Below are 16,088 nucleotides of genomic sequence, written 5' to 3' on the forward strand. Positions count from 1 at the left end.
ACTTAACACTGTGTTATAGTCTCCTTCCATAATGATTTGATCATTTGTTGCCTGTTAGTTCAATAAATTGATATTTGGACCATATAGATTAATGAGCCAAATCTCTTTTTGATCCACTTTCATATTCATAAGGATCCACCTTCCTTGCGAATCATTCCTGTCTATTTGCACATTCAGATTGACATTTTTGTTAATTAATATCATCACACCTTTTGAGTTCCTTTGTCCATGACAGAAAATTATTTCACCACCCCATTCCTTTTTCCACGCAACTTCATCTAAGGATATAGAGTGAGTTTATGGAAAAGTATATGTTATATTCCTTAACTTTTAGCCATGTAAAGACGGATCTTCTTTTTTTATAATCTGCTAAACCGTTACGATTATAACTGGTTATATTTATTTCACCCCTTACCATAACTTGATACTACTCACAGTCTAAATTGACCACAATTAGTGCTCATAAAAATACTGCCATCAGAGGTATTATGACGGTCAAAATTAGAGCTTTCAAATGTCTGATATTTAGAATTCAAGAAATAGGTTCTAGCAATATTTGTTTTATTCCCTTGCCTGTTTGCCTGTGAGCCAATGCCACAGATGTTAGAAAATTGAGATAAGATATTGAGTGTAGTAAATCTGAGTAGGTTGATGTTATGTATGATATTGGATGTGATTTAGTGAGAATGTGTATTATGCCTGTATAAGAGTAAGACTATAATATGTGATGTCCAAATAAATAAAAACTCTGCCAATTTGCATGGTTGTGTGTCTATGTGTGTAACATGTAGTGCGTATAGCCTTAATATTCATGATGATAATTGTAATCCATATCGTATCACCATCATAGTTATAGCATCATAATTACCTTTAACATCGTTGAAAAACACATCCCAGCATTTCCATAGCAATTGACGTTTCACATGATCATGAAAGAGACCTTGCATTACTCTAGAGATGGCTTCACTACAGCACAAATGTATTCCGTACAATATGTTATTATTCCCCAATGCCCCTATTCTGATATCTTCCCCTTGCTTGTTGTAAACATATATAAACTTGTGACAGTGGTGTATCTTTTTAGATATTAATATTATCAGTATCTGACATTGCTCGTGCTGATATTGCTCGCTCTGATATTTCTTATTTTTTGTATTTTTTATTTAACTTTTGGGATTATGTATATATTTTTATTGTTAGATATTACTGGACTGCTGGAGCTAGAAACATTTCGCTGCACCTGCGATAACATCTGCAAATCTGTGTATTGTGACCAATTCACTTTGATTTAATTTCATTTTGATTAAGATGTGAAGGGAAAGTTGACACAGATTCACTGGGTACATCTGCCAGTGGATTTAGTGACTGTGTCCATACCATACAGTCAATGCAAATTCTTATCTAGTCTCTAGGAAAATAAAATGAGTTGTGCCAGTGTCTGCCTTGTACCAAATAATCATACCACTCTTTATCTATCCTGGTGGAGTAACTCATTATCCAACTGTATTGTGTTCTCCAACTCGCTCCTGTTGGCAGAGCTCACTGGCACCGCACGTTCAGACATGGTGAAATAGTGCTAAGGTACAGAGGAAGTGTGTGTGTGTGTGTGTGTGTGTGTGTTTGTGTGTGTGTTTGCGTGTGTGCTTGCGTGCATGCGCATGCGTGCGTGTATGTGTGTAAGGTAGCCTTTGCGAATTTGTGAGCTCTTGTTACGCAGGAGAAGGATGATTTAAGACTTTATATATACACATAAATGGGTAAAGAGGAACCTTATCCCACACAAACAGTAAATGATGCAGAGTTTTCCATAAAGACACTTCCACAGACCACTACAGTGACAGTGCAGTTGCATATGATATGTCCAGCATATGAACAAGCATTCTCTTGGAAAACAGTCATAAACAGGATACCTTCAACTGAATCAGAGAGATGCGGGGGGCTGCCTTAATCAACATCCATAGCACTCGGGGAACAGTGGGTTAACTGTCTTGCTCAGGGGCAGGACGACAGATTTTTACCTTGTCAGCTCAGGTATTCGAGCCAGCAACCTTTTGGTCACTGGCCTACCACTCTAACCACTAGGCTACCTAATTATAGCATGTTTATGTGTTATTTTGTTGTCAGCAAACTCTATGGTTTAGAAGTTGTGACTCATTTCAGGAAACTAGGCATATGTCGCGCGTTACCACATTACAGGAGAGGCATTTGAACTTAAGAATATTTTTTTTTATCAAAATGCATTTTTTGGCAGAAATGCCTTCTGGAACTTGAACTTTCATGTGCCTTGATAACAAACTTGTATGCCGTCTATAAATACTAATAAAATTGTTAAATTATGAGCCTAGTTGGTTAAGCCACGGAAAAACCTTCCCGCTTGTGATGATTCGCTGAGATAATGGATGGGCTGGACATGTCGGGAAATGAGTTTGTATTGGTCTGCCACGTAGCATGCTTTTGTCTATGACATGAGCTACTCATTATGTGTAGGTAATATTACTAACATGGCTATTATGATAGATATCACAAAGAACTGCACAAGTGTTGCTAATGCTCTCCACTTTCTGGAGGACTGAGTTTTGAAATTAGTGAAATGCCCGGTGGAAGTAGAGTATGATAGCTAAGGAGAACACACAGAAGAAGGCTGTTGTATAAAAGACCTGTTTCAGGATTACATCTTCAAACTAAGGGCAACCATGACATCCATGACAGAGAGAGAACCGTTCATCCATGTAAGAGAGTCTAGCTAGCTACATTTTCAGATATTATGATATCAAATTTTGTCAGCTAGCTAACGTTAGCGGGCTGGCTGGCTCGCTAGCTAACGTTACGTGTATGATCTGTGTAGTAATATTATTCATGTCTCAGAGCCATTTGCATTTCCAGTTATAGTCTAATGTTAGCTACATTTAACCTAGCTAGCTAGTTGGTTAGCTTAAGCTACCAGCAGATTTGTGTAGGGTAGTAATGTTATCATTTGGGATAATGGTTCATTGTTTAGCTACCTTGCTACAGTGGTTCCTCTTTTAAAAGTTGCGTCATACTGCTGCACACCTTTTGTGCTGCCGGAGCATTCTGTGGCACCTCATTTAATTCTCAGCCATTTTTTCTGTTACTGCAAGTTATTGCTAGTTTGACCACCAGAGGGCATCTTTGAGAAGCATTTGATAGTCTTCCATATTGCAGACACGCGGGAGACTGGGGTTCAATCCCCCAAATGGGAGGAAGGAGTAGGCTGTCCTTGTAAATAAGAATTCATTTTTAACTGATTCCATATGTGTTATTTCATAGTTGTGATGTCTCCACTATTATTCTACAATGTAGAAAATATAAAAAGATATAGAAACATCCTGGAATGAGTAGGTGTCCAAACTTTTGACTGGTACTTGCTTAATTAATTTGATTAATATTATGGTAATTTTATTCCATGAAAAATGACAAACCCTCTGAGTTTCTGTTAGGATGGAACGGGAAATATGGCGCTGTACAACGTGACGGTCGGTAGTACAGTGCTGGGCTATTTGGATAATGAATCTCTGTGTTGTGCGGAAGAGAGACTGCGGTTCAATCCCCTGACGTGGAGGAAGGAGTAGGCTATCCTTGTAAATAAGAATTAGTTCTTAACTGATTCCATATGTGTTATTTCATAGTTGTAATGTCTTCACTATTATTCTACAATGTAGAAAATAGTAAAAATATAGAACAATTCTGGAATGAGTAGGTGTGTCCAAACTTTTGACTGGTACTTGCTTAATTAATTTGATTAATATTATTTTCTATTCCATGAAAAACGCAAAACCCTCTGGGTAAATTCAGACCGTTTCAATCTCGGAGTGCACACTGGACGTTCAGGCCGAGGCAGTCAAGCACCCAAGCTAACGTTGGCTAGCTTGCTAGCTACTTCCAGACAAAAATGAGACCACTCTGACCATTTTACTTGCTCTAGCAGAGCTGGTTAGGCAGTTTTTGTGTTAACCAGAGCGTTGGTGACTGTAACTGTGCTGCTGGAAACAATTTAATTACGCTTTTTTGCCGAATTTAACTGACACCGGCCATATTCAACGGGTGTTGAACGCTCGTAAATTCATTATTCTGCGCTCTGGTACACTCAGACGAGAGTGCTCTGAAATCGGAGTAGATAGCCAGAGCGAATTTACGAAGCACCCGAATGTCCATTGAGAACACACTCTGACTATACCATTTAGCTAAGCTAAGAATGATGGGAATAATCATAAACATTGGGTAGTTAGATAGCCTATAGTTAATATACTGTCAAGTTTGATGTATAACTACTAACGTTAGGTAGATAGCTAACATACCGGTACATACTGCTGTAATGATATGCTATGTGGTTCGTAAGGACAGCGTAGCTAAGAAATTGTCAGCCAACATAACGTGTAAGGTAACTTATTTGAAAAGTCATTACTTTATTACATTGAGTAGCAAGCTACCACGAGGATGCGCTCTATCGACTCTGCGGCATGAGCATGCTTTTGGTACACTCAATCGAAGGTTGAGGGTTTTAAACCTGCTCCCTGCTTGCTTCATTTGAAGTCGTGCACAATCATACATTTATTATTTGGTTTATATTGCCCATTCATTGTCAGTTAGAGACAGTAGTGCATTGGGACACAAAAGCAAAATCAGTGCTCTAAACTCTCTCTTGGTCGTTAAGGCAAATCTGGTCTGTGATAGGACGGGTTTTTTTCACACCTAGCTCGGCTATTAGACTATTATTTAGTAGGTTGAATAGTCTATTGTTCAGCTATTAGCCCCACTCCCCAACTTGCAACAAATGGATGTATTTTTGTCGAGAGCAGAAGTTTTTTATTTTCATTTCCAAAATAATTTAATGCAAATACGAGGCTTCAGATTTTAAAAAATAATAATTTGCAATCAAATATTTTGTTAGAGCGCAAAACTTTATGCATTTTATTCCCCCAAAATATTTTGACAACAAATTTTTTATTTGAAAACAAAACTCACTATCAATCATTTTGGCCATTTTTTGAGTGTCAGTTTGGCTACAACCAATACTGTTCAGCCTTTCTTTCCGACACAAGGGAAGTCATAGCAGACACCTACGAAGAAGGACTGTGTGATGATGGCATCTCAGGTAAGCAGCACTGGGCATTCTTCCGTCCAACTTTTACATAGCTAGTAGTTAGCGCCTACGATTCAGTGTCAGTTCATAACATTGTGCAATATTACATAGATACCTACATACCGTAGAATGATAAATCATGCAATTATTATTCTCAAGCTAACCAAAAGCATTTAGCTACGAACGCCTATTCTTGCCATTTTCAGATGAATTAATCTAACATTCTTTCATGGCAACTCATAAGCAGGCCATGTCCTATTTGTTTCATAGTCGACATATAGTCATATTTCATGACAGTGTAACGGTTAGATTTATTTACAGAAGGAGGAAAGAACACAATATGTCTGTCAGGGAATGTCTGTAAGGCAAGGATGCCCCATGCAGGCTTTAGAATGGTCAAAGGAAGTCTCAGAGCAATGGGCCATCGTGTACAATAGCGAAGAGTCTTTGCAGCGTGTAGATGGTGCAGGTACTATCTTGCCAGAATGATCCAGCTTCGTTGCATTGCTCGGCAAAAATACTCTGTTCCTGCACACCTATCTCTCGTCCATATTGATACAAATCATAAATTGATAAGGTGTATAATAAAGATGTATAATGTCTCTATCAAATCTAAGAAGTTATTTTAACTTTTTTATTCTTACTTAATCCTAGACATATTTTCAATGATGTATGAAAATGGAGTTGTTCTTCATCAACTGCTAATACATAAACAATGAAGCAGATTAATAGGGTAAACATTTCACTTTTAATTCCAACGATTTCTTTTTTCAAGATACAACAGGTAAGTACAGTTGAAGTCGGAAGTTTACATACACCTTAGCCAAATACATTTAAACTCAGTTTTTCACAATTCCTGACATTTAATCATAGTAAAAATTGTCTTAGGTCAATTTAGGATCACCACTTTATTTAAGAATGTAAAATGTTAGAATATACAGTGAATACAGTGTATACAGTGATAAGTGAAATAATCTGTCTGTAAACAATTGTTGGAAAAATGACTTTATTTCAGCTTTTATTTCCTTCATCACATTCCCAGTGGGTCAGAAGTTTACATACACTCAATTAGTATTTGGTAGCATTGCCTTTAAATTATTTAACTTGGGTCAAACATTTCGGGTAGCCTTCCACAAGCTTCCCACAATAAGTTGGATGAATTTTGTCCCATTCCTCCTGACAGAGCTGGTGTAACTGAGTCAGGTTTCTAGATCTCCTTGCTCGCACACGCTTTTTTTAACCACAAATTTTCTATAGGATTGAGGTCAGGGCTTTGTGATGGCCACTCCAATACCTTGACTTTGTTGTCCTTAAGCCATTTTGCCACAACTTTGGAAGTATGCTTGGGATCATTTTCCATTTGGAAGACTCGTTTGCGACCAAGCTTTAACTTCCTGACTGATGTCTTGAGATGTTGCTTCAATATATCCACATAATTTCCCCTCATGATTCCATCTATTTTGTGAAGTGCACCAGTCCCTCCTGCAGCAAAGCACCAAACAACATGATGCTGCCACCCCCGTGCTTCACGGTTGGGATAGTGTTATTCAGCTTACAAGCCTCCCCCCTTTTCATCCAAACATAACAATGGTCATTATGGCCAAACAGTTCTATTTTTGTTTCATCAGAGGACATTTCTCCAAAAAGTACAATCTTTGTCCCCATGTGCAGTTGCAAACCATAGTCTGGCTATTTAATGGCGGTTTTGGAGCAGTGGCTTCTTCCTTGCTGAGCGGCCTTTCAAGGTATGTCGATATAGGACTCGTTTTACTGTGAATATAGATACTTTTGTACCTGTTTCCTCCAGCATCTTCACAAGGTCCTTTGCTGTTGTTTTGGGATTGATTTGCACTTTTCGCACCAAAGTACTTTCATCTCTAAGAGACAGAACGTGTCTCCTTCCTGAGCGACATGACGGCTGCGATGTCCCATGATGTTTATACTTGCCTACTATTGTTTGTACAGATGAATGTGGTACCTTCAGACATTTGGAAATAGACTTAACTTCTCTGCGTTACGGATCCCTTTTACGGGATCATTTTCCTAAACAACCGCTGAATTGCAGGGCGCAAAATATTACTAAAAATATTTATAAATCATGCAATCACAAGTGAAATATACCAAAACACAGCTTAGCTTGTTGTTAATCCACCTATCGTGTCAGATTTTGAAAATATGCTTTACAGCGAAAGAAATCCAAGCTTTTGTGAGTGTATCAATCAATGCTAGAACAGCTAGCCCCAAATTAGCATGGTCACGAAAGTCAGAAAAGCAATAAAATTTATCGCTTACCTTTGATAATCTTCGGATGTTTGCACTCACGAGAATCCTAGTTACACAATAAATGTTCTTTTTGTTCGATAAATATTACTTTTATAACAAAAAAACGCCATTTGGGTTGCGCGTTATGTTCAGAAAACTACAGCCTCGTCCTGGTCCTGAAAGGCAGAAGAAAATTCCCAAATGTATCAGATTAAAAAATATTACAAAAAATATTTATAATCATGCAATCACAAGTGAAATATACCAAAACATAGCTTAGCTTGTTGTTAATCCACCTATCGTGTCAGATTTTGAAAATATGCTTTGCAGCGAAAGCAAGACTCCCAGTTACACAACAAATGTTCTTTTTGTTCGATAAATATTACTTTTATAACAAAAAAACGCCATTTGGGTTGCGCGTTATGTTCAGAAAACCAAAGCCTCGTTCCGTTCGACGAAAATTCCAAAAAGTATCCGTAATGGTCGTAGAAACATGTCAAATGTTTTTTATAATCAATCCTCAGGTTGTTTTTAACAAACATAATCGATAATATTTCCACCGGACCGTAACTTATTCAATAAGAGAGAAAAAGAAAATGGAGAGCTACCATCTCGCGTGCAGGAACTAATCAGAGGACACCTGACTAGTTTTGAAAAATCTCGCTCATTTTTCAAAATAAAAGCCTGAAACTATGTCTAAAGCCTGGTCACAGCCTGAGGAAGCCATTGGAAAAGGAAACTGGTTGATACCCCTTTAAATGGAAGAAAGACGGGCCAGGAAACACAGATGAAAAAAAAAAAACACTTACGGGTTAGATTTTCTCAGGTTTTCGCCTGGAGAATCAGTTTTGTTATACTCACAGACAATATTTTGACAGTTTTGGAAACTTTGGAGTGTTTTCTATCCTAATCTGTAAATGATATGCATATTCTACGATCTGGACCTGAGAAATAGTCTGTTTACCTTGGGAACGTTATTTAAAAAAAATTATAATAATCTGACCCCTAGCGTCAAGAGGTTAAAAAACAAATGCAGGGTCCTGAAAATATCAGACAAACAGCGGGAAATGATTTGGATACGGCCATGAAGGATATTTTGAACCGAAAAGGATTGAATCCCTATGATAAGGTCCAAAAATACACAAACCTCTTGCAAAGGTATTTGGTAAAACAAGGTGAGAGAGAGACCAACCAGAGAGACCAACCATTTAACGCTTTCCCTACCGGACCCTTACAGAGCCAAGCCCCTGTAATGCCTGTACCTGCGATCTTACCGGCTGAAGATCAAATGCCTGTTGAAGATAAAGTTATGCATGACATGTTGACACATGTTCCGGGACGTAACAGGAAAATGTTAGATACATTATGAACAAGATAAAAGACTCAAAGGGAACCGCTACTTGGAATGACAAAGGAGAGTTTATCCTTCAGGGTTCACATAAGGGTTCACATATGCTTGACTTGCTTAAAAGTACCACGGCAGCCCACAAGGTTGCTGATGACAGAAGACCTCCCGGGTGGCATCAGTTTCTTAAGGCCCTGGCAATCCTCAACATTCCCCTCCCGGGTGTACACAACTATAAGCTTCGTCAACAGATTCAAGCTTTAAAACAAAATCCTTCAACGAGCTACAGCACCCCTAAAGATGTCCCAACAACCCTGCCCCCTATGAAAGGGATGATGATAACTCCTTTACCCCCCTGAACGTCTCCGTACCTTTTCCTAATCCCGATCTCTCAGGGTGGTTAGACTTTTGAATGACTTTTGAATGACTATGATTAAATTCAATAAATTTTAATTGAATTTAACATTTGTGGCATTCTTGAAACATTTGACGTGAGCATACGCCTTGATTACACGGTCTTAAAGGACACATATTTGAACACTTTTGATATTTTCTAACAAAACAAGCTACAACGTTATCATTACTTCTTAAATCATCATTATAAAGAGACATAACATCTTCAAAAGAAACTCCCCGGGCTCTTTGGCATAGGTAGAATACAAAGTGTTGACCGCATGTAGTGGAAAGGTTATCTTGCACTTGTTTGATGCTGTAGTATATCTTTGATCCGTTTTTGGTCAAAAACTCTTTAATAGATTTTGGGAAATGTGAAAAACCGGGGGGAAAGCCATAGGAATAAAAAAAAGTAGATATTTTTCTTCCTCCTTCGTCTTCTAATGTCACAGCTAGCCAATGTTCCCCCGGCATGTGTTTAGGATGGGTATTGACAATAAACATGGCCGGTCGCTCCGCTTCATCACAAGCCAACACTCCCAAAAAACAATTCCAATCAATCGGCTCATGAGCCCTTCCAACTCTTGGGTATTCCTGTCTTTGCTCAACGATCCTTAATAATAATCCACTAAGACCTGTCTTTGGGCATTCACTTCCAAGATTGAATCAGAGCATGCATAAACAATCATGCTAACTGTACAGGCTAAAGGTGTACGGAAACGCATTTCCAGCCTGAGGTTACCTTGGGACACCACAGACAGATTTCCTGAGGTGTCATCATCAGGTGATAAATTGAAAGCATACAATGTGTAACCCTCTGCAAATTCATTTCTGTCAAAAGGTAAAGATAAATCTTTTAGATGCCTCCCGGTAGCCAGGAATAGATTGTAAAATTCTCGCACAGATATGTTGTTATTAAATTGCGGTTGGAAAGCCTTAGCAGGGAGCTGACGTCCGTCCTGACAGAGAGCTACATACTCTGCATTGAAGTGTTGAAAATTAAATGGGTGTTTATCTAAGCTGCCCGTATTAGAGGTGTGATCAACCAAACCTATAACAATGTATCGGGGTAAAAGGCCTAGAAAAAGGTTTTCTTGACTGCAGATTCTACTGCACACAGGTATGCTAAAGGTTTTCATGGTAATTCTTTGGAGAGGGTAAAGGGCATTTCCTTTCATCAAAGCCTGTTAGTGACCCAGACGAACTGCCGGAGATACAGACACTTTTTTAATAAAAAGCGTTGCCCCCAACACTTTTAAAAGAAAGTCACCGTCCTGGGCAGACATCAGACAAAACTCATCCTTGGCCCTGGTTAATTTTAGTCTTAAATCAACTGAATTTAAGAGTAAACGTTCTTGAAAAAAAATGTCAGAGTGTATAGGCCCTAGCAAATGAAACTCTCGAGATTCGGCACAGTAGCGAGCGCGTGCCTTCAGTCCTTCGTTTGCACCGGTGGAAGGGTCTATCGATTCCATAGAGATTCCTGCAGTATCCTTGCTAAACAACCCGGCGCTGAATTGTGTCTTGAGAGTGTCTTCGGAGTAGTTGAGTAAACACTCCATGATGGCCCTATAAGGATAGGTGGCACTGCTTTGACTGATTAGGCGTTCACCCAAAGTCACATCCACTTGGGAGAAGATGGTGGCCAAGGGGTAATTAATGAGACTCAATTTGGCATCGTCTGCAATATTAGTACCATCTCTTTTGGTCACTTTTAGACGTAAATGCACCAAGGTGTTGTTGAGGTCCAGGTAGTTGTCACCGTGGCCTGGTATGAAAAGTCTATAGGACCGTTGTCTGTAACGGTAGAGAGTGGGGCTATCTCCACATAACTGGACCTATCTATTGAAAATTGGGTTAAGGGGGCCGTGAAAAGATAGTGCTCTGTATTTATAGCTTTAGAGGACATGCGGTGTAAAAGAGCCATGTTGCTTGTTCTTTTAGAAAATACTTCCGAGTATTCTTTTTGTCATTTTTGGTCCAGACCTCCTCACTTTACCACGTCTTTGACTTACTGAGTTTCTTTTAACGGTTAACCTCCGCTTATTAGGGGCAGGCCTGCGCCCTACACCCGGAGGTCTCTTTTTTGGTCTTCGAGACAACATCATAAGCTTTCTTGATGCTCGGCATCTGGTGACGCCCTTCTGGTCATAGCATTGGCAACAACCTCACTTACTATATTTTTAGCCGCTGATTTTAAATGTGGTTTGGCTATGCTGAGGCCTCTCTTCATAAACGGTAAAACCATCCTAAAGAGGTTACGAAATATACCGCCTATCCCCGAACCGTACATGGTCGGGGATCCATAATAGCCGGGTAACCCACTTGACAACATAGTATGAAACATAGCGGTTAGGGTCGAGATGTTGGTTGTGGTTCATAACCCTTTTAATTTATTTGTATTATGTTTATAAAAATCTATAATACTAATAATATATTATATATGTAGAGAGGTTTTGGTGGGTCTAAAGTGGAGTTTTACAATCGTTTTACCATAAGTAAATTCGATGTTTTCGTTCTGATCCGTTTTAAGCTCAACCAGAATGTTTTCAAAATATTTCTTGCTTATAGGTACGTAGTGTGGCTTGTCGTAGTTGACAGTGACTATATCGCCATCCTTTCCATCTATATGAACTGTTCTCAGGAGTGGCACACAACTGTCTCCTGCCCTTTGATAGGATATGATGTCGGTATACACAAATATGTTGTAAAATCCTGCATGTATATCCGCAGGGAATGGGAATAATTTATCTTTCACATACGTCCATTTATTGGTACCCATCCCCAACATGTAGGCTAAATTACCGCTGACCTTTATACCCCCATCAGCATCCCCTGAGATTTGTACACGTTTATGTATAGGGTTGTAGATCAAGAGTATTTCCATATTGTTCAGGGTTAGGAGTTCATTCAACTCTGAGACGATCCTGCCGACGGTTCTATAGAAACATTTTTTAAGCTTAATAAGTTTTGCAGGTTCCGATATCCTTTTGCAATAAAAATCATGGTCCTTATCCTTGATATTATACCAACTATGGGGGTATGTAATCTCGCTGAGACCTACTTCCAGGGACTCTGATAACTCTATAGGCTTTTGAAAATTGGTTATATAATTGGAACTTTGGTTATTACGATATATATGTGCAGACACATTACTGGGGAGAGTCAGGTAGAAGCCGCTGTGTTCCATGATGCACTGATCATTCATGAGGGTTTAAGTTAACCCCCTCCACTACATCGTGCTCTAATACCCAGCTGTTGAACTTTTGGGGCCAGTTTTTCCAGCGCACCAGCACCCATTTTTTTTACCCTTTTCTCTCTTTTGATTGAGAATCTCCTCCACGTGAAAGACTTTGTCTTTACCCAACTGTACCTTCTGTAATTCCTTCTCATAAAAAGATCCCTCTATAAGCTCCCCGTTATAATCTTTTAACTTGTAGACAGGGGGTATGCGCGGTAGACATTCGGTAACGGTGAATTCATCGTTGTAACATTGCTCATATTTTTTGTTGAAAACACCCCTCAACTTGGATATACGCACCAAGTCACCCACTATGAATTTAAAATCATTTATTTTCTTACGGCGAAGTGGGAACAAACCATACTGATTTTTAAAGACTTGAAAAGAGTTTTCAGAAGAGACCTCGGAGGGCTTCATCCGTATACTCTTATGGTAGCTGTTGTTGTACCCCTTTACTAAATCTTGAAGTATATCGATATATCTATGCGTGTTGTGAGCTGTAAAATATCGCCACATCCGCTCCTTCAGAGTTCTGTTAAAGCGTTCAACAACTGAAGCTTTCAAATCCGAGCCTGTAGCAAAATGTACTATATTGTGTTTCTTCATGAGTTTCTGAAAAGTATTATTACAAAATTATTTTCCGCCATCAGTCTGCACTTTCTTGGGGGCTCCTCCTTCCTTCAAGATAGAGTCAAAGGCCCGGGTCACCTCTGCCCCGCTCTTATTTTTTAAGACCCTTACAAATGCTGTATTATCTGCAAGGGCCTGCATGTCTTATAGATCCGCCTGAAACTGGGACAAGGGATGAGTAGAAAAAACTATATTTCTTGGAAATTGTTTTCGTACAGGTTTATGTAGAGTATGAGCATCCTGCTCTGCTAACCACTCATTCACTTGAGCAGCGCTTAACCGGCTACCTGTTTCTTCGGCTATAGCGCTCTGTAAACGCTGGGTTAGAGGGGGTATAATAAATGTTTTTCAACATCTGCTCCGCCATCCTTCTTGCCTCTCTGAGGTACAATAACGGTAAGGAGCCACTTTCAAATAACAACAACATTTCATTTTGATTTTGATTTTGATTTTTTTGTTGTTGCAAACATCAAGTATTATGTATACAGACAATTCAGGATTCGTTGCAGGATACTTGTCCCCGTTTTCCCAACACCCTGTATATTTGGTTTAGATTTACAGGCTTGTGTCGCTGAATTTTTAAAACACACACATCCGCTATATAAGTATATAAACAACAAATATGATACATGTTACAATTAAATGGTGTTTCAAACAAATAAAGTAAAATCTTAGACAAAGTTGTTTCTAGTTCTTCAGAATCATCCACAAGACGGGATACCAGTTGTGTCCATTGTAGACTCTCGCCCGTATGTCGTACGGGCGACATGATTCATGATGATTCATGATTTGATCCATTTTTAGCACACGCTCTACATTAGCCCAGGCATTTTGTGTTGTGTAGAACGATACATTGTTCACTTTATTTTCAATAATTTGATGCATAACATTTTTAAGTTCTCTCAAAAGAAAACATGTATTTATTCTCTCTAACATTGCATGCATATAGTTGCCCATTGCTTTACATCTAAATAACAAATATGTATTGTCACTCGGTCTCTTGGGGTTTATTGAGCCAGAAAGTCATCACATCAGCCACCACAGCTTCCCTGTATTTGTTGTCGTCCACCAGGGTGTGTCGGATTTCTTTGAGTTTCTCGTGGATGTAGATCGCCTCCTTCAGTTCATGTAGGAAAGCCTCGGTTACCCCGTAAACTCTGGGAATAGACGGCACAAGAACCATAGACTCCAGGGCTCTGACCAGCGAAGGTATAAACCTGCAGGACCACAGTCTTTTCACCAGCTCCTCAAAATGGTTGAAGAAGTAGTATCTTGGGGGCTCGTATAAACACGGATGACGGCGCTGGCTGGGGTGATTGATCTCACAACCGATGCATTTTTCTCTTATATATACTCTCCAATCACCACGTCTAAAAGTGTGGCTACAGAGGCCTTGATGGTGTCCACAACATCCTCAGGCTGTGTACATGTAGGTGGTGTCGTGGGTCTTGCTTGGGGGGAGTAGAATGGTGGGCTGCGAGGCATAGAGTCCTTAGGGTCTGGCCCACATGACGTATCGGAGTCCTGGTATGTTGTATGAATTTCCATGGTATATGCTGAAATGAAGAACTGGAGGCTTTAAGGGCACTCCTTTTATTGTTGAACCAGTCCTTTGGGTATCATGGCGTGGTTAACGTACTTAGTTTTCTAACGTACTTAGTTTTCTTCGGGGGCTGACCCTTCAGAGGATGTACCTTCTTGGGGTTCCTTACGGTCATCACTGCTTTGCCACTGATCATAAAATCCATGTTTATTTTTTAAATCTTGTTTAGTGTTCTGGGGCTCTTGCAGTCAGCGGCGGTGTGTTGTTCTGGGCTTTATTTATAATGCATCTGCCGCAAATAAACCCCCCCCCGGACATTCCTACTTCATAGACAACAACCCTAAGGGCAATAAAATAGGGTGGGTGTGGGGTCATCCTCTTTGAAATGTTCAAACACATCCCCCCCAGTTCAACCAGGTCCCTACACATCAATCATCATGACAACTTCAAAGGAATAGATGCAATATAGCCATAAAATAACACACCCTCTAACACGTGACAACAGGAACAGGATGTCCTGGCCGGATGCCCATTTGGGCATGTACGCGTCATCCGGACATAGGGTCATAAATCAGACGTTTGACCTGCGCCGTCTACTTTATTCTCTCTACACTGGATGAAGCTGACACCAGTGAATACAGAGATGATGAGAAAGTTTAGTTTTAGTTTAGAGTTTATTAATCACATGCACAGGGTCACATATGTAATTGCAGGGTACAGTGAAATTCTGGGGGGGGGTAAAATATCTATAGGGGGAGCAGTGGGGGGGGGGTCCGGGGGGCAGGAGGGGGACAGGGGGAGCAGTTAGCTGACTAGTGGTGACTATTCATCAGCCTGATAGTCTGGGGATAGAAGCTCTTTGCCAGGCTGTCAGTTTTTTAAATGATGCTCCTGTACTGCCCGCGTCTGAGTGATGGAAGCGGGGGAGAACAGGCTGTGGCTCGGGTGGCTGAGGTCCCTCATGATCTTCTTAGCAAATCTACTTAACAAATCTACTTTGAAACAAAAATATAGACCTCACACACATGGTTACGGTGGAGTTACTGTACCAGGGCTCCCAAGTGGCGCAGTGGTCTAAGGCACTCCATCTCAGTGCTAGAGGTGTCAGTTGAGACAGTGTAGGCTGTCATTGTAAATAAGAATTTGTTCTTAACTGACTTGCCTAGTTAATTAAAGGTTAAAATAAAAATGGGCTAAAAGAAGACACCTGTACCATGTCAGATATAATTTTGACTTAGCATCCCAAAATTACACTTTGTATACATCACAGAAGACTGTTTGACAAAGAAACACCTGATTTTGGTCATGAAATTTAAAAAAGATCTGTATTATTATGAAATTATGAAAAATATTAATAACATTCAATAAGGTCAAAGAGGGCACTTTCGGTTATTGACTGCAGGAAAAGGCCACAACACTCTCAAGCGCACCTTACCTACAGTACCTGTCAAAAGTTTGGATACCCCGATTAATTCAAGGGTTTTTCTTTATTTCTTCTATTTTCTACATTGTAGAATAATACTGAAGACATCAAAACTATGACATAACACATATGGAACGAGGTAGTAACAAA

The sequence above is a fragment of the Salvelinus alpinus genome, chromosome 2, assembly GCF_045679555.1.
Source record: "Salvelinus alpinus chromosome 2, SLU_Salpinus.1, whole genome shotgun sequence".
NCBI classification, from domain to species: Eukaryota; Metazoa; Chordata; class Actinopteri; order Salmoniformes; family Salmonidae; genus Salvelinus; species Salvelinus alpinus.